At 47.3% G+C, this 21,546-nt stretch overlaps 2 protein-coding genes across 5 annotated transcripts in view; both read left to right on the top strand.

The window, feature by feature from the left end:
• Positions 1-21,546, top strand: part of GRHL1 (grainyhead like transcription factor 1) — a 290,338-nt gene that overhangs the window by 252,707 nt on the left and 16,085 nt on the right. The gene's annotated exons all lie outside the window — the stretch shown is intronic.
• HPCAL1 (hippocalcin like 1) overlaps positions 16,528-21,546 on the top strand; it is a 51,972-nt gene continuing 46,953 nt past the window's right edge. For all 4 annotated transcript variants that reach the window (XM_048937612.1, XM_048937611.1, XM_048937610.1 and 1 more), the window contains exon 1: positions 16,528-16,777. The gene's annotated coding sequence lies outside the window, so the exon portion shown is untranslated. The remainder of the gene's footprint in view (positions 16,778-21,546) is intronic.

Here is a 21,546-nt window from a genome sequence, read left to right as displayed (position 1 = left end):
GCTACTAAATATGAAAACTACTATGGATAATCTGTATTTCAACAAGGTTTATGTTTTCTCAATGCCTTAGAAGAGTTCTAGAAGAGAAGGAAATTTTAAGTACCACAGCTATATAGACTTAGAGTTACTCAATAATTTCCATTCTCATTTGGTTTTGAGTTGCTTGTGCCTTGTGAAATAAGATTGAATCCAAGTGGATTATGTATTTCATTGCTTGTCTCAGATGTTTGTCCGTTTGCAAGGTTCAGCAAAATTCAGCAAAAGAGCTTCAGCCTAATCTGATCCAGCAAATTTGGAAGAAGTCTGACACAAACAAGTTTAATTTCCTTAAGTAAGAATTCTTGGAGTTCTTTTGCCCAAACTGCAGTGCTTCATCTTTGAGCAGGAACTGAAACTCAAAAGGACTTGATTTGGACCTGGATCAATTACCTGTTTTCCCTCTCACCAAACTCTGACAAAGAAACCTCTGAAAAAAACCCCCACTATTTCATATACTCTTTAGATATCTGGTAAAGTAGGTACATTCTTGGATGATTTCCTCTTCAAACCTAAGGCTCAAGCCCAACCTAGTCTCTGGAGTTCTTCCTTCATGATTGAGCATTCGAGCCAAGAGCAAAGAAATGCTACACCCTCAGCAGAAGCATATGGATGCATGAAGGAGAGTTGTGAAGAACAGATGAAGATAAGGCAAACTAGTGAGTAGAGAACAGATGTAACGACAGACAGAGGTGATCTGGGCATTAGAAATATGAACAAGTTAAGAAGCATGGAAGGACCTGAGACACAAAGCATGAGGAGATGGTGGGTCTGTAACCAACAGGGCATGTGACCTCCCAAGATCAAGTTCAGGACGAGTGGGTTTCCTAGCATGTTCCACAACAAATGGACTGGAAATAACAAGTAAAACATGAATCTCTACGTATATCAGAGGGAAGAGTCTTGCTGTCTCTGCTCCACTAGATTAATTTGAAGGGATTCACAGATCAAAACAGTATAATCTGGGTGAGGACTGGTGAAATCCTAGAGACACCTGAGGAGCTCCATAAATACAAGTGGCAACAAGCCAGTGCATCAGAGGGAAGCAGAAAAGCTTTGAGAAATTTCAGTGGGAAGTCTCCTCAATTGCCACTGCTGGACAGGGCTTCCTCCAAGGACCTCAACCAGGACGCTGAACTAAGAAGCTAAGGCCATGGTGACGGTGTTTAAGTAACACCATCAAAACACTGGCAGGCATGTTAAGAGTACTTTGATATCTGATACAATACCAGCCAAGGACTGAGTTGCTTTGCCAAATTTCATCACTGCAACTGGGACAAATTGGCAGAGAACACCACACCACAGGAAATGTGATAGTTCAGCAGAGAGAAGTGCAGGAGACAGCACATTGAACGTAATACCTTTCGCATCAACACTGCCATGCAGAAAATAGAGAGCACTGCATGTCTCAAAGCCAAACTTGAAGCAGTCCACTCAAGTGATATGGTGAACTCTGACACTTACTGCTGTCTGAGATAAGGACTTGTCACAGAGAGGAGAGACAACCTGTGTCACACGGACAGGTCAGTGAAGGGCTGTCGATGTTTGAGCAGAGTCTATGTAGGGATGCAATGAAAAGTCTAGATCCAGGCAGGCACTGAGCTCATTTGTGCCAAGGGGTGCGGATTCCAGGACGCATCAGACCTACAGCTTGAGCATAGGCTGGGAGTGATTTCTGGGCTGGGAGCAATGGAAGAATAAGGAAGAGCTGGGGGATGGATGTAGCTGAGTCATGAAGGGAGGAGGATGGGGGTGTGTGGGGTGTTTTGCACTTCCATTCAGAGATATGTGAACAACAGCATTTCAGTTATGAATGACTGATGTGGGCTTGTTTGGAAGAAGCAGCTTTGTACCTCTGCAAAACATAAGTTGAAGGTAATATTTGCAAGAGGAATCTGTTTCCAATATCAGATGAGTGCTCTTTCGCCATCTCTGATGAGGGATGCCTTGCTGGGACTAAGGGGTGCACCCTCATGGGGAATGAGACTGGGAGACCAGTGGCAGGTGGGGCACATCCCCAGGAGCATCACAAGAGGCTGTTTGAGTGCAGTGGTGACAGTTGTACCAGGAATCATAGAATCACCAAGGTTGGAAAAGACTTCCAAGATAATCCAGTCTAACCATCCACCTATCAGTATTTTCCACTAAACCATGTCCCCCAGTAAAATATCTAAATGTTTCTTGAACATCTCCAGGAATGGTGACTCTGCCACCTCCCCGAGCAGCCTATTCTAGCACCTGACCACTCTTTCAAAGAAGAATTTTTTTCCTAACATCCAACCTGGATCTTCCTTGGTGCAACTTAAGGTCATTCCCTCTCATCCTATCACTAGTTAGATGTGAAAAGAGCTGAGCCTCTCCAACCACAAGTTGTAGGGAGTGATAAATTCTTCCCTGAGCCTCCTCTTTTCCAGATTGAACAATCCCAGTTCCCTCAGTTGCTCCTCATAAGATTTATGCTCCAGACCCCTCACAGCTTCGTTGCCCTTCCCTGAACCCTGAGCTCCGGGGCCTCAATGTCTTTCTTGTTGTGAGGGGCCGTAACTCAACTGTAACTCAAGATGTGGCCTCAGTAGTGCTGAGTACAGAGGGACGATCATTTTTCTGCTCCTCCTGGCAATGCTATTTCTGACACAAGCCAGGATGCCATTGGCCTTCTTGGCCACCTGGGCACACTACTGGCTCATGTTCAGCTCAACACTGACCAAGACTCCCACGTCAGTTTCTTCTACCCAGTCTTCCAGCCACTCTGCCCCAAACCTGTAACATTGCCTGGGGTTGTTGTGGTCAAAGCGCTGGACCCGGCACCTGGTCTTGTTGAACTTCATCCCATTGGCTTCAGGATCCCTTCATAGGGCCTTCCTATCCCCAGTGAGATCAACACTTCCTCCTAACTCAGTGTTATCTGATAACTTACTGAGGGTGCCAATAAAGATACTGAACAGAACAGGCCCCAGTACCAACCCCCGGGGAGCACTACTTGTGATCAGTTGCCAGCTGGATTTAACTCCACTCACCACTTCTCTCTGGGTCCAGTCCTCCAACCAGTTCTTTACCCAACAAAGAATGTACCTGTCCAAGCCACAGGCTGCCAGCTTCTCCAGAAGAATACTATGAGAGACAGTGTTGAAGGCTTTGCTGAAGTCTAGGTAGACTACATCAACAGCCTTTCCCTCATCGACCAGGCGGGTCACTAGATCATAGGAGATCGGATTGGTCAATCAGGACCTGCATTTCATGAATCTGTGCTGGCTGGACGTGATCCCCTGGTTGTCCCTCACATGCTTTGTGATCTCCCTCAAAATGATCTGTTCCATAACTTTTCCTGGCACCGAGGTCAGGCTGACAGACCTGTAGTCCCTTGGATCTTCCTTACAACCCTTCTTGTAGACGGAAGTCACATTAGCAAGCTTTTAAGCCTCTGAGACCTGCTCAGTGCTCCTCTAAGCCCTGAGCTTGGCACTGAGATGGAGAGCCATGCCATGGCCCCACTGTCAGCAAGTGTTTGTCCGTAAGGCAGCTAGAAAATAAATGTGAAGGATTTGCAAGGGTAAATTTAAATAATTGGGTTTACTCATTTGGAAATTTTTCCTAGAGCCCAGTTTGACTTCTGCATGCTTTTAGCATGTGTATATCTTATAAGTGCCAGGAGAAATTCTCTACGCAGATCATGAAGTAGAACTTTGGATGGCCTCTCAGGGAAATGTGGGGATATTTAAAACAGGACTGAAGAATTACTCCTGTGGGGCATTGCTTTTCTGGCAGAGAGATGGCCTCCTTGGCTACTTTGATCGTTGCATCAACATGAAAAATTATTTCAGAGTCTTACTTTTAAAGCAGAGTAGACTTCAAAATTCTCAAATCTTGGATTTAGCAGAAGTGTAACATTCAACAATTACATGTAAATAATATACTATCACATATTGCATATTGAGGGCTTCTTCATCCATGATTTGCACCTAAAACAAGGCACAGGTCTGTGGACCATCCCTTGCAAGCTCAGTTCCCCAGTCCACAGACTGGGGCTGCCCTGAGAGTTTCCTTTCCATGGACAAAGATGGAGAGTTGATACCCACCCCTATCCAAGCACTTGAGCAATATTTGGGTTCCTCTGCAACAAACAGAATCTAAAATGCATAGCATGCATCACAATAGGCTTTTTCTTGCCCTGCAAAACCCTCATAAAAGAAGCTGCCCTTGAAACACTTTCAACAGAAGAAGAATGTGCTCAGCACGCAGGGGCAGCTTCAGCTGCGTGCATAAAGTCCTCCTGGAAACAGCTTTAAGGGACAGCCTTTCAGTTACTGTTAATGATTTACCTAGGATAGGTAGCTCTGTAACTCTACTACAGCTCTCAGTATGTGTAACAGAAGATAAATTATGAGCTTCAGAATCTGAGTCAGTGCAAGCTGGTAACATCTGAGAGGGTTTGCAAACCGGTTCTGGTGGTGGCTGCCGCATGTTTCTATAAATGCTGGGTTCAGTGCTGAAACCATCAACACCATGTAGGTCTACTGCAACACCATGTATCCACAGTTAAAACCACAAGCATGACTTTGGAGCTGAAACTGACTTTTTCCTCTTCTTTCAGGTTCATCGTTTTTTGTATCGCTCATTTAATTCTTTGGTCACTCTCCAGGAGTTCCTATGGGGCATTTTGTCTCTTCCTTTTTCTGGGGGAAGGCTACACAGGGATTTTCCAGCTGTGCTCTAGTGCTGTGCAAATATGAACTTTAAAAAAATCCATCTTTTTAAAAGGTGAGAGCCTGGCATCCCTGCAAGGAGCTGTGGGAAATGATGGATGAGGATTGGAAGCCTGTTACGAACGCGGGTGGTTCTGCAACTTGATCTATTTGTTTTGTACTTAATTGTTGCTTAGCTTTAAATGAATCTAAATGCCAGAGCTGTCAATCTAGAGCAGAAATGGTGCAAAATCTGGGAATCCAACTGCAAAATTCACGTTGCTCGAGGCAACCTGCAGTCATGGTCAGAGGAAAAGGTATCCTGTCTTGCTGCTCCTACAACGCACTTAGCTCTTTGGGTGATGTATGTGCTGCTGTCTGCTCTAAGTGTTGGCGATGCTTTCTGTGTAGAAAATGCCATCGGTGTGACAGATATTCTCTGCCAACACATTGAAATGGAAAACCTGCTGCAATCCTAATGGAAATATCCTGGGAGATTCTCAGTTGTGTTGAATGAAGGAAGAATAGATCAAATATTTTTTTTTCTAAGCTCAGAGCTCCACCAGAACAGGACACAGCTGTGAATCTCTTAAAGGCAGCACACATTCTCTGCCAAGTTAGAAGGCAATTATTCTTTGTAAATCTGGCTTTTTAAATTCAAGCAGATGATTGTCTCATGCATCCTTTCCCTAAGCAGGAAGGCTCTCTGAGTCCCACCTCTGGGTACCTTGAGTACTGGGTGCCCTGCTTATCAGGGGAGCTGCACCATGGGGTGATGACAATCCTGTCAGCCCCACATACCCTCGTATAACAGTGGATGTAAGGGTGTGTTTAGATTTGAAGTGTTGTAACCAAAAAAATTCCTGGCTTGTTGTACCTGACGTCTGTGCCAAAAATAAAAAATTAAGAAAAGAAAAAAAAAAAAAAAGAACGTTCCTAAAAAGTGACTGTCTATCTAACAGGCAGCAAAGAGCTGTAAGGAAGGCAGGAGAATTACCTTGTTCTTATATCATGGTTGCATCAGAGTTGTGCTCACTTAGCTTGGTTACAGTCATCCCCTAACAGCCCTGCTTTGCTACATCACCCTGTCTGAATGTCACAATGGCCCCTGCCCTTCCCAGTGACCTGCCATCACTGCTGGGCACTCAGCAGGAGTAGAGAAGCAGCACACGTCTGGTGCCATTGTGTGCAACGGCTGCATTACAACATGTGGGAGTTGGGTTGTGTACAGGGCTGTAAGGAGCTCACTGTGACTTGTGTAAGGTTTGTCTTGATGTTTTGCCATTTTTTTTTCCAGATAGGTATAATGTCTTTCATTCTTTGTAATGTGTTTTTTGAGGCTGTACTGATTGCACCACTACCATGGTGTGTCTTCTCTGGCTGCCATTTGGTGGATTTAGTAAGGCCCTCAAAAATCAATAAACACCATGAGAAGGGGAGAGGAATTAGCATAAATTGTCATCTCCCACGCTGAGGTGGGACCGTGTCATTATACATAATTCATTTACTCTCCGTGGTAATAAAACAAAACAGGTAATCAAGATATTTCTCCTTATCAAGCTGTCTTAAGCCCAGCAGCAGAAATGACCCAAGGGATTGGATGTGGTTTGAAACGGATCCAGCAGCAAGTTCTGGCTTGGCTGCCTGGGGGCACTGGGTAGGACTGGGGCAGCCTGGGGATAAATGACACTTGTTGCACACTTTTTCAAGTGAAAAGGTATGTTCTAGGTATTAAGAAGTATAGAAAATTCTGCTGGCAGGTGGGAAAGTCCTGTTTTACCTCTACTGGCATTGTAGAAGGGACCTCTAGGGTCTTAGTCCTGCTCCTGCAGTACAACTGGCCTCAAAGCTAGGTGTTTGTCTGGGACCATTACTGCTGATACTTAAGTTCTGCAAAAACTGGGAACAAACGCTTGGATATTCTTTTCTCATCTCCTGAATGTGTCTTGCAGGGGTGCTCCAGGCATGGCTGGAAGTCACCTGACTTGGACAAGAGTGTCTCGTTTATCTTCCAACATCTTCAGTGCAGTGCTGGAAAGCTGAGCTGCATTTAAACCCTACAAATACGGGAAATTGTAGCTGTGAATCCTCTGATAAATCACAGCAAAACAAGGCTGGAAAGATTCACCGGGGCTCATTTAATCTTTTCTCCAGCCTTAAGGCAGGTTGTGCTACTTTATCATCTCTGACCACCACTTGTCTGACCTGTTGGTAGCTTGATGGAAATGTCAATCCCCTCCAGCCATCAAGTCTGGTGGTTTAATGCCCTTACCTATAGAAATTTGTTTCCCTGTGCAGGCTCTGATTCCTACTTGCTTTAATTTAAGCTCATTGCTTCTGTTCACTGCAGGCATCCTCTTCTGCTTAAAACAACACATTACCACTTGGAGGAGGATGTTTCCCTTCCAGTTTCTCATCCTTCCAGCAGCCAGCCCCTGCTCTCAGCTTACTTCCCACCACCCTAGCCCTTCTCCCCAACTCTGCAGTCACCTTGATGGGTGTGCAGAGGTAATTTCACATTTCACGAGCTTTTCTCCTGCTTTATCTGACTTGTAACATCTGGCATTTCCACAAAAACCATGGCACTGTTGATTCTTGCTGTTGTGCAGTCCACAGCCATTTTTTTGGCAAAGCTGTTGCAGCTGAACCCAGTCTGTGTTTGCACAGCTGACCGTCCCTGTCTGCCCGACCTGCAGCTTTACTGAGCTTCAACTTTTTCTCCAGTTCTCTTCCCCAGCTGCTCATAGCATGTATCTTCTTTTAAGCATTTTTTAAGTTCAAGGAATGGCATGGGCTTGTAGGAAAGCCTTTCACTTTGAAGGATGCTTATGCTCTTAATAAACAAAGTATAAAGGAAGTCATTGCTCTCCACTATGGAAACAGCACTTGTTTAGAGCAGTGTGCTATGACTACACCCAATAACTTCATACAGGGAATGAATGTCACCTCAAGAGAGAGGTCATAGAAATGTGAGCTGACAGAGAACAGGAGGGTTAATGAACACTGGCCATCATAAAACTGGCTTGAGATCTTTAATTAGCACAGATGATTCCAACTTGTCTTGACATCTTCTTGCCTTGTCAATCCAGAAAACCTAAAAGCATTCTAGAGATTATCCAGCCTGGCCCTCCATCCAGAACTAGCTATGAAATTGCTCCCAGGCAGCCACAGAGCTTCTGTGGCAAAGCAAAGTGTCACTGGCAGCACGGTGCTGCTGCCAAAGGTGACAGGGCAATTGTGTCAAGAGACAGCTGGGAGAGTGCAGATGCTCCTGCTTGCTTGTCCTGAATCACTGAATCAGATAATGGCTTAAGCTGGAGGGGACCTTAAAAGTCATCTAGTTTCAACCTCCTGCCATGGGCTGGGGTGCCAACCACCAGATCAGGCTGCTCAGGATCCCATCCACCCTGGCCTTGAATGCCTCCAGGGATGGGGCACCCACAGCTTCTCCGGGCAGCCTGTGCCAGGGCCTCACTGTTTTCCGAGTGAAATGTTTTTTAATATCCAGCGTAAGCCTAATTCTTTTAGTTTAAAGCCACCCCCTGTTGTCTCATCACTATTAGACTGTGTAAAAAGTCAGTCACCCTTCTGCTTGTAAGTTCCTTTTAAGGACTGAAAGGCTGCAATGAAGTCTCAGAGCCTTCTCCTCTACAAGTTGAATTAACCCAACTTCCTCAACCTTTCTTTGTAAGAGAGGTTCTTCAGCCCTTTGATTGTCTTCCTGGCCCCCCTCTGGACCATCTCCAACAGCTCTGCATCTGGGGGCCCCAGACCTGGATTGCAGTGCTCCAGATGGGGCCCACCAAGGACAATCCCCTCCCTCTCCCTCTTGGCTACTCCTCTTTTAGTGCAGCCCAGGGCACTGTTGGCTTTCTGGGATGCAAGAGCACACAGCTTTTCATCCATTAGGACCTCAAGTCCTTCTTTGCAAGGCTGCTCTCTCTTGAGTTCCTCTCCCAGTCTGTACTTCTATTTGGGATTGCTTTGACACAGGTGCAACACCTTGCGCTTGGCCTTGTTAAACCTCATTAGATTCTCATCTTATTACTCCTGGTGTAACTTCTATTCATTGCCCCTTTCCTTCTCCATGAGGTTCATCTGTCCTATTTGTGGCTACTCTTGAGTACTGGAATGCTCTGATGATGTCCCCCTGAGCCTTCTCCTGTGTGAAAATATCCAACTTACAGAATCACAGGATTGTAGGGGCTGGAAGGCACCTCTGGAGGTCACCTAGCCCAACCCCTTGCTAAAGCAGGTTCCCTACAGTAGGTCACACAGGAAAGCATCCATTCTTGAATGTCTCAAACCTCTGTGTTTGCTTGCCGGTGGCTCAGGGTTTCAAACTTCCCAAGCAAAATACAGGATAGAAATATAAGTACTTTGAAAAGGCCTGTGCTCTCAAGTAACACATGAATTCCAGCATATGGAGCTTTAAGAAAGCCCAAACACAACAAGTTTGTGAAACAGATTTTGTTGGGACAGTTGTAACACAGTAGATGCGATAACAGAGGATAGGAGGTGAGGACACTTAAAGCAGTGTCACAACAACGTCATGGCAAGGCACTGGCACAGACAGCCCAGGGGGGTAGTGAAGTCACCATCCCTGGAGGTGTTCAAGAAACATGTAGATGTTGCACTGAGGGACGTGGTCTAGAACAGTCACAGACATGAGTGGACTAGACGATCTTAGCGGTCTTTTCCAACCTTGCTGATTCTATGATTCCATCATTCTATGATAACAAAATATTTTGGAAAATATCACTTCCCATTTGCAGCTGGAGCATGAATGCTAACCTGAAATAATTCCAGTCATGTCAATGCTTTCTATATTAAGAGGTGCTATTTTTGACTTCTGCTTGTTCCTTCCATCCAAATGCAGGGTCTGCCTTTACTCCCTGAGCTGGATCTGTCCCTGAGGAGCTCTGCAGAAGGCTCTGCTGTGCTGCCGAGTGTGAATTTGACCTACTGTGCTTGGCCGTCCTACTAATACGTCTGTCTTGGGTCCAAGTGTTCTCCCCATTTGTGCTATAATTATCCTAAAACTAGATTTTTCTAAATTCCATTCCCTCATAGCTTTTTATAGTTCTGGGATTTAATTATTCAGAGCCATGGAAGTTCTCAGCAGTGCTTTTTCCTGGCATTTATGGGGAGAGTGCATTTGTCTAATGCAGTGCACTTCAGGCAGAGACGAAGGAATGGCTTAGCGTTCAACATGCTGTGTTTGGTGCGTTCTTCTCTGAGAGCATCTTGTTGAATCTTTGGGTGGCACTGGTGGTCTCTGTGCCCAGTAATGGTTGCGTCTACTCCTTGCTGTTCGTGTGCTTTACCATCACTGAGATGGGAATGAAGTGAAGCAGGGCTGCAGGGGAGGACGGGGAAGATCAGCAATGCCAGTGGGTGGCAGGGGGCTCCAAGCAGGACCCGCTCCCCTGCACATGGCTTTGCAGAAGCAGTGCAGCAGCAGCAGCAGCAGCAGATGAGGCTGAGCCTCTCCTGCCTCCCACATCCTGCTCTGGTGAGAGCAGCGTGTGTACTTTAATTAGCGATGATACATGAGGGAGACAGGAGATGAAGCAACATTCAAATTAAGTAGCTGCAGAGCTGATGAGAAGGCAAATAAGAGTTCCCATACCTGGGGGATTATTTTTAGTCATGGCCAGCCCCATGCTCTCCCCAGGCATTTGCCCAGCTGGGGGTGTCAAGGCATACTCTTGCCCCATCACTGCACACACCCCTTGCTTGTGCCACGAGGGTGTGACTTGCAGCATTGCACTTGTGCCCTGTGTTCTCTGTATGACAGTTTTGCTTGCTTTTGTAAATGATGGAGTATTTAAGCATTGGGTAACGGCTGCAATATGGCTTAAAGTGTGTTTCAAATGGGTAAACACCAATTATTCACATCCCCTTTGCTGTGATGTCACTAAAGGCTGTTCCCAACAGAAGCCCAAGGCAATGCCACGTTGATTTGTACTGCTGGTGGGAGGGCACGTCTGCGAGGCAGACATGTGCTCTGTGCAAAGTTAATCACCCAGCGCTGCAGTGCTTTATGCAGAAGGTGACCCTGGGCAGCACTTGTTAGGAACTCATCTGGTGACCTTTATTACTTCTTAATCTGCCAGCAAGAGGGAGCAGAAAAGATTACTTTGAAGGTCTCTACTGGAATTAACACAGCTCAGATCCTCCAGCTTGGGACAAGCAAGCAGACTTGTTAAACTTGCTGGAGTATCACTTTAATGCTCAGGACGGCAGAACTGGGACATCCATGTGATGACATGGAGGATCTGGTGATGATTTAAATGTGCAGTCAGTGCCCTTATTTAATTATTAGCGGGCACTTGTCAAACACCCAACAATGTGATTGTCCTATATAAGTATTTTCTCCAGGCATAAAACATCTTTTTAAAACAAAAATTACTTTTTTCTTTTTGAAAAAAGTTATTAATTAATACTTTTATTGTCCTCCCCTGTGATTTGCTTTTCCTTAATTACCAACAGGAGCAATACAAGAGCACTCCATTGCTGGTGCCAAAATTAACCTGACTTCCTCCACATTGCAGTGAATGATTCACATGGATTTGCCTTTAGATATGGACCCCAATTCCATGAGAAATGGCACTTTGCTGTGAACCTCTGATCTGGGGGTGGATCTGTGCAGCTGGGAGAAAGGTTTCCAAAAGCAGTAGCTTTCTGGGCAAGAGATGCAGCCCATCATCCTGCCACTGCCCTGCTGGCTCTGGGCAGCATCCCAGAACACACAGCATGGCACAGAACTGAAATAGCATCTTGTTGGCTCAAACATACCAGAAATCACTGTCAGGTTTCCTCCTCATCCTCTTGCTCAGCAACATAAAAAAAAAAAAAAAAAAGCAGTTTCAGCAAAACTGGAAGTCACAGTGGGGAAACATCAGTTTTACTATATTATTATTTACTGTCCTGATTGAATTAAAATGCTTTGTTTTGTTTTGCTTTTTTTTTTTTTTCACAGCTGTTTAATGCCGGCCTAAATCATTGATTTCCATTTAGATACACTGGTATTCTTCATGGTTAATTGCTGGCTTTTTTGTTTTCCCGAAACAAAGAAAATAAACAAGCAAGTTATTTTCTGCTGTGTAGAAATGCTCAGCTTTTCTTACTCTTTCCACCTCTCTCAATGAAAGTTTGATGTTTTGGACCACCAACACTAAGTAAATTCCGTTACATCTCCTGTCAATGAGTCCTGATGTGGGCGCTGAAACAGGTACTGTTTCCTGTGCATGCACCCGTGAGAGAGCTATGCTCTGGTAGGTGCAGCTGGAAATAAGCACACACGGGCGATGGAGCAGAGGAAATTCTGTTGTTTCTTTTCAGTAGGTGTAGTTAAGACACCACCATCCCACCTCCCTCGCTTTGTTTGATGGCACATCTCAGCGTGACCAAGCACTGCAGTGCCAAACTAACATAAAGCACCACAGAGAAAAACTGTGCTTTTACATTTTCCCTATGTAGCAGGTTTTACCCATTCTGTGCAAGAAGCCTTTGTATTAATACCTTATCTGAAGCATCTAACTTTAGTGTCTAGCATAGCAACTGCAGCCTTGGAGGCAAAATGAAGTCCTTTTCAGATTCCCGTGTAAAAGACTGGTAGACAACAGTCGATGAAATGAAAATGTGCTGTTTTAATTCGTAAGCTCTTCCCCTCTATTTTTTTTTTTTCTGTTTTCTCACTCAGTCCTGCTAGCTGAGAGGAAGATCACACAGCCAGATGTCTTCTTTATTGTTTAATCGTTGCTCTCTCTGACTTAAAGAAGACACCAAGTGTTCTTATATGCATAAATGTGCCCGATGCCTTGGCTGTCCATATGCTAAGTCACACGTAGGCACTGTGGCTATCTCCAGAGCAACTTTAATACAGCTGTAGGTAGGAAAGTCTGCTTTTGTCTTAGTACAGCTGTACAGCTTACATCTGCTGTTCCCAGCCTCACTGCTGGTCATCACGGCTCTCACTATTCATTTTTCTTCAGAGGAGAGGAAAGCAACTAAAACAAACTCTTGCTAAGGGGAAGAAGAGCAATGACACAGTGATGGAATATTGCAACTATTTTTAATTTCACACTGATGGAGTATTGTAACTGGTTTTTCTTTTGCATCTATCTGCTTTTACTGGCACAGCAGCAGGCATAGCAAGTATGTTGGAGAGGAAAAACCATGCAAAAACTCCATTACATATTGTGATGTAACTACATTTTCTGAACTTGCAGTTGTTCCGTATTACATCATTCAAACCAGACAAAGAAACTCTCAAGGGCATGGCAAATATCACCATCTCATCTCTCCTCACCCTTCAAGGTCTTGAAAACAGGCCAGGAAGATACTGCAGAGAACAAGCTTCCTTTAGCAGTGGAACACACTATAAAATCTGACCTGCTCTTTTCCACCTTCAGATTCTGTAATCCAGATGACTGGCAAAGCCCCTTGCCTATTTACTTTGGTAGTACATTAAATACTGGCTCTGCCTATCAAAGCAATTCTCTTGCCTACAAATGGCATTTCTCAAGCAGCCCAGGCTGGGAATGCAGTGGAAAGGAGCACTGATGGATGAGACTGATGCCTGCAACAACCTGAGCCCCAGCATCTGGTAGCAAAAATTGTGAGGCTCAATAGATGGGCCCTGTTTGCAGTGGAAGCAAATCCTGGCTCTTGTAGCTCCCATCTGGCCTGAAAATGGTTGGAACAGTCAGCTGCCTTCAGAGAAGGAGCTCTGATAATCACAATTATCAGGAGATCCAGAGGGAAGGATCTTGAAATCCTTGACAGCAGTTTCCTCTGATAGTTTTTGGGTAGAAGTAAGAGGAGTTGAAATCCCCAGAAACATACAGGGCTCCAGGTCTGATGAACTGCTCAAAAAAGGTAAATATTGCTTTAACACCTACCCAGAATCAATCACACCAAACCCAGCAAGGCGGGTAATAGCTGGAGATTAGCAATAGCCTTAATGCTACCACCAGAGCTCATGTTATTATGGCAGATATTTAAAGAATAGCAGTGTGCCACACATCTCGACTTTCGTCTCCACCTAATCCCTTGGTGATTAAGCACTGGACAGCAGAAGGAATTTTGCATGGTAATTTCAGATTCAGCAGAGCTGGAATCATCCAGATGAATCTAATTCAATCCCTCATTGTTTGTCTTCTGATTATAGAAACAGAATGAAAAGCAGAAAGAAAATCAACTGAAAGGTGAGATGCCAAAGCAGCCATGGCACCATGGTTGGTAAAGACCCGCACTAGGTGAGTGCAGGGTCTTTAAGCCAATCTACTAGATTGGCTTAATAAACAAGGAGAAATGGTTTTAAACTAAAAGAGAGATTTCAATTGGATAGAAAGGAAGACGTTTTTTACAGTAAGGGTGATGAGGCACTGGCACAGGTTGCCCAGAGAGGTGGTGGATGCCCCATCCCTGGAGACACTCAAGGTCAGGCTGGATGGGGCTCTGAGGACCTGGTGGAGCTGTCAGCATCCCTGTTCGTTGCAGGGGAGTTGGACCAGATGGCCTTTAAATGTTCCTTCCAACTCAAATGATTTTATGATTCTAACATAAAACATTAAACAAAGAACTTCATGTAAGGCAGACACATCCAATGGGCCCAGTCTTGCATAACAGGACATGAAGTTCTTACGTAAGTGGGCTCAAGTATGTTTAAGCATTGATGGGAGAAACCGACTATGAACATACTAACTTTAATTTCCAAACACAGGGTTTGCTGTCCATGTATGTGGGTTTGCAGCTTCTCCTCATCACACAGGGAGCTGTGTGCAGCCAGCAGCTCTGGGAGGCTGTCCTTCCTTTCCTGGTGTTTCCCAGGAGACTGTTGTCAGTCAGATATTGCTCCTTATCAGGAATTAGTGCTTAACATCCTCCAAAGTCTTGGTGATGACTGTTTGACTAACATCTTGTTTCGGGTGACAACTGGAAGGCTGCGATCATTGAAAAAAAGAAGTTGAGTATAAAAGAGTAATGCTTCATTTGGTTCTTGCTATGTGTTCCCCAATAACATCTGAAAGCAAAATTATTTCAAGTATTTCTGCAGTTAATCACAGGTTAATATACTGAATACTAGAGGGATCAAAGAGAGGAAATGACTTTTGTTGAACTGAGCAGCCACGGGTGCTTCTCAAAGTAGTTACCTACTGACAGCAAAATGCCCTGGGTCTCCCAGCATGGAGAGCTCCTGACTGAAACATCCTAGCGCTCTGCCACGTGAGTTCAGAGCCACATCTATCAGCACGCATCTCCATTCTCAGCACCCCATGGATCAGCCCAAGTGTGCTCACAGTCCCCGAGCCCCAGAGGTGTGCCCTGACAGCCAGAAGGGCCAATTGTATCCCAGGCTACACCGGGCCCAGAACTGCCACTGGGCAAGGGAAGGGGTTGTCTCACTCTGCTCTGTGCTGTGTGGCCTCACCGCCTGCACTGTGCACAGGCTGAGGGCCACGGTGTAAGAGGGACATAAAGCTATGAGAGAGCGTCCAAAGGAGGGCTGTGAGGATGGGGCTGACGGTGAGGCTTGACGCCAAGCACACCGGGTGAGGGGCTGTGCGACTGCCTGCCCCGTGTGAGCCACAGCCCCAGCACCTGGCAGCACTCACCCAGGGTGTGCAGGGAAACCGAGGGGATTACTCATGTGTAACCACCCCCCGCGAGGAGGAGCGGGCTGCAGGCGTGTGAAGTTGGCAGTGACAGTGGTTGCATACAGTTTTCCATTCTGTGTTCCTGTTCGAGTTGCTTCTAGTTTTAACAGTGCAGGTTTGCCAGTTTCCCAGCTTGTTTTTGCCTTGGGCTGACTTTTTTTTTAAATATATGTATTATTTTTTAAGTTGGCAAAATGGTTTAACTACTCTGAAAGGGGCTGGAGAAAGTGGTTATTGCTGAGTAACACTTTCAGCTTTGCATCAATAGTTTCAGTGTATTCCATCTTTGCAATAGAGGTGAAGGGTGGCTTTTTTTTTTTTTTTAATTTTCTGTCCTCACAGAAATCTGCAGACGAGGTATAGAGATAAGCTTTGAAAATCTGCAGCTTGGAGGCAGTGGGCTTTTTGTGCCTTCCAAGGTTTGTTGCTGAAATCTCTCAATATCTTTTTTTTTTTTTCCTGGTGTGGCCCTGATTGCAGCTCTGCTCGGTTCTTATCTCGTGCCCGCACTGAATATGCTCGCCTGCGCTCCTACGAGGGAAGGCAGAGTGAAAGCTGCCGATAAGGCACAACGGGAACGGCGTTCAATTCTCCATACGTTCCTGACTCGAAAGTGTACCGGGCAGGAGATGAGGGAAAAACAGAAATCCCAAAGGAAGGATTCATTCCCCCGTGCGCTCTGCAGGCCGTAGCTATGAAGAAGGCTTCCCATGACCTCTCTCGAGAAGCAGCTTAGCACCGAGCCCTCAATCCCCTCCATTTTGTGGCGGGGTGCGCCGTGAAGGCAGCTGTCCCCGGCCAGCGGCACCGCACCCGTAGGGATCCACCTGCCCGGCAGAGTGTGACACGGCTGGGACGGGGAGGAGGGGACGCGCTGGCTGCGGCGGCAGAACTCGTTGTAGGGCCTGCGGCGGAGCGCTTCCTTGTTCGCACTGGGGTTAAAAGGAAAAAAAAAAAAAAAAAAGGAAAAAAAAACAAAAAATAGATTAAAAAAATAATTAAAAAAAAGAGAATTACAAAAATAGAAAAACAGAGAGATAAACTTTTCCCCGCCGCCCCGCACTTCCTGCCCCGCGGCGGCCGGGCGATACCAAGTGGCGGCGGGCGGGCGGGCGGCCCCGGCGGGGCGCGGCGCTGCGCAGGGCTGCGGGGTACTGCCGCGCTCCGCCCCCCGGCGCCGCCGCTGCCCCGCGGGGAAGTTGCGCTCCTTGCCTCGCTTTCCCGCTCGCTCCCTCGGCGGCGGCTCCTTCCTCCCCCTCCCTCCAATGCGCCTCCCGCTCATTTCCTCTTTTCCTCCCCGCTCGCCGCCGCTCCGCAGGCGTGCGGCTCGCCCGGGCTCCGCCGCGGAGTTGTAGCTGCCGGGAGGCCGCCGCGGGACCGCTCCGCAGCCGGGTGAGGGGCGCGGGCTGCGGGCGGGACGGGGGGCGGCGGGGGCAGCGCCGGGGATGCGCGGCCGCCGCCGGCCGTGGCGCTGCGTTTTCGGTGCGCGGTGCCGAGCGCCGTGCGGCTGCTGGGAAGGACGGACGCGGGGATCCGCGCGTTCCGCGTGCGTTAGGGGGATCTTAGACCCGGCGAAGTTCGCGCCGCACGAGTCAGTCGGCTCCCTAAAATCTTACTTCCTACTGCCGCCTCCCGAACCGGCCCTGGCGGAACGCCGTTGCTGAACGACTCCGCTTCGGTTGCCTCCCCGCCCCCTCCCCCCCCGGAGCCGGGGGCAGCGGCCGATGTCCGCGCGGTGCCCCGCGCCGGCTTTGCGGGCGCTCCGGGAAGCGGAGGGAGCAGCGACCGCAGCGGGCGGGGGCTCACGGGCGGACTGCCGGGCGGGGAAGTTTCGGCTCAGTTTGGGAGAAGGCGGCTGGGTAGTTTGTGTGCGTATGAGAAAACGCCGGTTTTATTTCCGCAGGAATATTGCTAGGCGAGTGGTGGAGCCGAAGGCTGTACTGTAGTCCCATTCACAAATGTAAATGTGGCAGAGAGACGGAGTTTTCTTTGCGGGGAAAACAAACGGAGGAGGCAATTGTTCCGTCCCCGACGCGTTTTCTCAATGGGAGCCGTTTTGTTGTGGCTGTGGGTACAAACGCTCCCGGCGCCTCTCGGCACAGCCCGGCGGGCGTTCGGGCAGCAGCCGCCTTGGGTGGGTCCCGCGGCATCGCGCGGTGCCGAGGTTGCTGCGTGTGCCCACGCACGGGGACCGCATCGCCGCCGGTGCTGAACCCCGGGGCCCTTCCCTTCTCCGCACGCGAGCGGATCGCACAGTAGCTGCGTGCCTCGGCTGTCATCTGGTGCGGTGAGGCTCGCGGAAAGGCAGTCTGCGCGCATCTTTGCCTACGCGAGATGGGGAGATGCCAGCCGGCAGCGCTGCCTCTCGACCACACTTGCTTTCTTCTGGTCTTCGCTTCTTGCCTACAGTGTAATGGTTTTGTCTGGCTTAAAGTGTAGGAAACTGTGTAGTGGAGGAAAAAAAAACGAACCGCTTGCTGCTCTCGAATGGATGTCGCAATGCTGGCAGCAGTGTTAGTCTGCTGTCAGCTACCCTGGCAAAAAAAAGCGCTTTTTGTTGGCGTGGCTTCATCTTCTTGGGGAGCAGTGCTGGGTGGGGAGAGCTGTGCCAGCTGCAGGGGCTCTCTGTTACAGCTGGGTGCAGGGCTGGCACCGGGTTCAAGAGACAGGCACAGACTGCTGGTTCAGGCTGATGTAGCCTGAGCAACAGTCAGCTCGGGGACTGTGACTGCAGAAGAAAAAAAACACAAAAACAAAACCCAAAGAAATCCAACTTGATCTGTGATTCGGAATGGTTGTGATTAAAAAATATTTGTGCAGCATCATTTACTGTATTTTTGAAGTTGCGCGATACTTTCTGATGTATTGATTACCTTGATTTGACAGGGATGGGAATGCTGGTAAACCAAGTGGGCAGTTGAGTTAGAATTCTACTGTAGGGATTTTTTCTTGCTCTCAGTGACACGAGACTGTAAGGATTGAGACTGTGCTGTGTGTGTGTGTGTGTGTGTGTGTGTGTGTGAGATGCGCTGATGCTCGTGGGAAGGGGATCTCTCTCTTGCAGAGCTGCTGCTCCTTCATTCAAACCTGACTCCTAGGTCGGCTTCAGTAACAAATGCCAACAATTTCCAGCAAGTGGAACAAAAACTGACTATTTTTCCTGAAATGTTCTCTTTCCCTTGTTCCTGGTGTGCTTCCCATAGTGGTTGTACATGGAATCGGTTTCTTTGTTCACTGTATGTTAGGAAACAGTTGCAGTGCCCAAGTTGAGTACCTTCATGAGGCTTAACTCAGAGCGAAGCTGCTTTCTGTTGGCAAGGGGTAGCCCATGCTGGCTGCATCACTGCATCATGTGGAATCCCACGCTATGAGTTTTGGGAGGCTTTGCTCTTGCAAAATGCTTGGGGTTTAGCTTTAATGAGCAGAAAATGTTTTAAATCAATGCCTGAAATTTCCATCGTTCCATTAATCCTCTGCCATCCCAGAGAGTATAAGGAGTGCAAACAATTATCTCCACTTTATCAGCCTTCTGGTGAGTAAAAGCCGTCACGGGTTGGTTGTACTTTGTTAATCTGCTAATTAACCCATTGATTTCTGCTTTGCCTGACTTTTCCGTATAAATATCTGCCTGTTGTCACACTCCAGAGGCAGTGATCCCATGAGCCTTAAATGGTGGGACTGCATTCTCCATGAAGGAGCTCCAGGTTCTTTTAGCAGCTGGGAGAGTGAATTCTTCAGCTGAACCTTCTGGAAACGGTTCTTTTCTGGAAGTCCAGTGCAAATGGCTGGATATATAATAGGATGGGCTGCACAATGAATGATGCACTCCCTTGCACTGTCCGTGCTGCAATTAGGAGGCAGGAGCCAGGAGGCTGCATCCAACTTGTAATGTGAGAGATATTGCATGTCTCCTGGGCTGCACAGCACAAAATGTGCCACTGACAGTAAAAGATGCTGCTTATAATTAGGGGGTTTATAGGGACTTGCGAATAACCAGTGCAGAAGTAATGGCAAATGGTTCTTTGTGCTGTTCCAGCATTGCTTGTTCTGTAGGTGTGTTTCTCTTTAAAGTCAAAGAAAGAAGCAAGGAGTTTAAAGAATTTGTGTTAGTTGAGCTCTGTAGAAACTGACATTGGCAACATTCGGTGCAAAAGATACCCTCTACAACCCGATCAGCTTTTCTCTTCACTTGCACGCTTAAACATTTTTCCTGATGACTGAACTACCTGTATAGAGCAACACGGTCTACTTGATATCTGTCTGGCAAAAAAGCAGGACGACAACCTAGGCATAGCTATAGTTACGTACAGCTAACACACCGTCCTTTGAGACCTGCCAGTTTTGTTGATGACTTCTACAGACACGATTTTAGGAGGCCATCTTTTCTTTTCTGCCTAGACTTTCGTAAGGAAATGAATACACTTTATGCAACTGAGAGAAAAAAATGATGTCTGCTAGGATTTCAGTGGCTGTGATCTTAACCTCATCAGAAAGGTGTCTGGCTGATGGTAAACCTTCAAAACTCCAGCTGGATTAGAAAGCACTGGGTTTGGCTGGCAGGGACAGCTGGAGACCTCAAGGGCGGGAGGCCAAGTCCCAAAAGGCTGCTTTGGCCTCAGAGATGCTCACTAGAAGCAAGGCATACTGAAATCCTGATGCTTGTGCCAGGAGGATTGGCTAAGCTGAAGCAGCTGGTTTTGCAATTAAACTGAATTTCTGTTTCAGACAATGTGTTTATCATAAGGAATTACCCGATATGCTAGTCAGAGTAGCAGAGGTGTTTGTTTCCAATTCTGCAGCCATGCAGCATGCCAGCATTGGGAACGTGCTTCCCACAAGTGGAAGTGCAGGAAGCATCTCACAGAGAGCAGTGGGGTAAAAGGGAGGTGTGTGTGCACTTGTGTGTGCTGGTGTGCAAATACCAAACTTGTGTTTTGAAGGAATTATGAACCTTGCTCCTGGCTGTGATCATAGAATCAGAGTCATTAAAGTGAAAAAGACCACTAAGATCACGTTGTCCAAATACAAACCCATCTCTACTCTGCCCGCTGACCACATCCCTCCGTGCCACATCTCCTTGTTCTTTGAACACCTCCAGTGACAGTGACCCCACAGCCTCCCTGGGCAGCCTGTGCCAGTGCCCCATCAGTTTTTCTGGGAAGAAATGTTTCCTAATATCCAACCTGAACCACCTCTGACACAACATGAGGCCATTCCCTCTCATCCTGTCACTGTTACCTGGGTGAAGAGGCTGACCCCCACCTCACCACAAGCTCCTTTCAGGGGGTGATGGATAGTGTACAGCTTGGGCATGGGCTTGGGAAACAGATCTTTATGATGCTTGGGAATTGGCACGTGGCTCCTACAACATCATTTTGCATAGGTGAGGGTGGCTGTGGTGGGAGGTAAAAAAAAAAAACAGAAAAAGCCTTCTGGTGGCCATGCCTTCTGTGTTTCTAATTCACCTCTCTGAATGTGCCTTGTGCAGAATGGATGCTTTTTGCTGTGCTGAGGTAGTAGGATTTTTTCTAGGTTTCTCTAAAGGGCACTGTGAGCAGGATTCTCTCTTCTTGGCAGCTCTTCTGTTGTGTGAAGGGAGAGAGCTTGCTGCTACTGATCCTGCTGTGCTAGCTGCTGTCAGAGCAGTTAGCACTGGTGGGGCAGTGTTTGCCTTTCCCCTTTATCCAGGCTTTTTTTAAACAAGTAAATAGTTTCTCAGAGAGTATCATTTTGCATTTCTTAGAACAAAGCTTCTCAAGGGGCAAGGGCAGCAGTCTGCAAGCTGGCAGCAGGGGTGAGCAGGGAGGATGCTGGGTGTGCATCTCCAGCAGCATGGAGCTCAGTTATTAAACCGTGTGATTGAAAGCAAACATACAGAAAGCAAGAGTACTTCATGGTGCTTAGGAAAGGGCCTCGGAGCAACATCTGTTAAGTCTATTAGAAGACACTGGAAAAACCTTCATTCCCTCCACCAGAGCTGAAGAGAGCACTGCAACTTAAAACTTTGGCTTGGAAGCAGCTGCTTGGAAAGAGCTGTCTGGCTCACTGCATCGTGGCTGCTGCATCTCGAAACGCTCCCAAAGCGCAGCCCTGAGCAAGCTCCTGCTGCTGCCTCTTTTGCTCCTGCTGTTGCCTCCAGCTTGCAGAGCAAGTGTCTTCTG

Source organism: Lagopus muta, chromosome 2 (assembly GCF_023343835.1).
Source record: "Lagopus muta isolate bLagMut1 chromosome 2, bLagMut1 primary, whole genome shotgun sequence".
Taxonomy (NCBI): domain Eukaryota; kingdom Metazoa; phylum Chordata; class Aves; order Galliformes; family Phasianidae; genus Lagopus; species Lagopus muta.
Note: the sequence above shows the minus strand (reverse complement) of the source record. Positions and strands in the feature narration are given on the sequence as shown.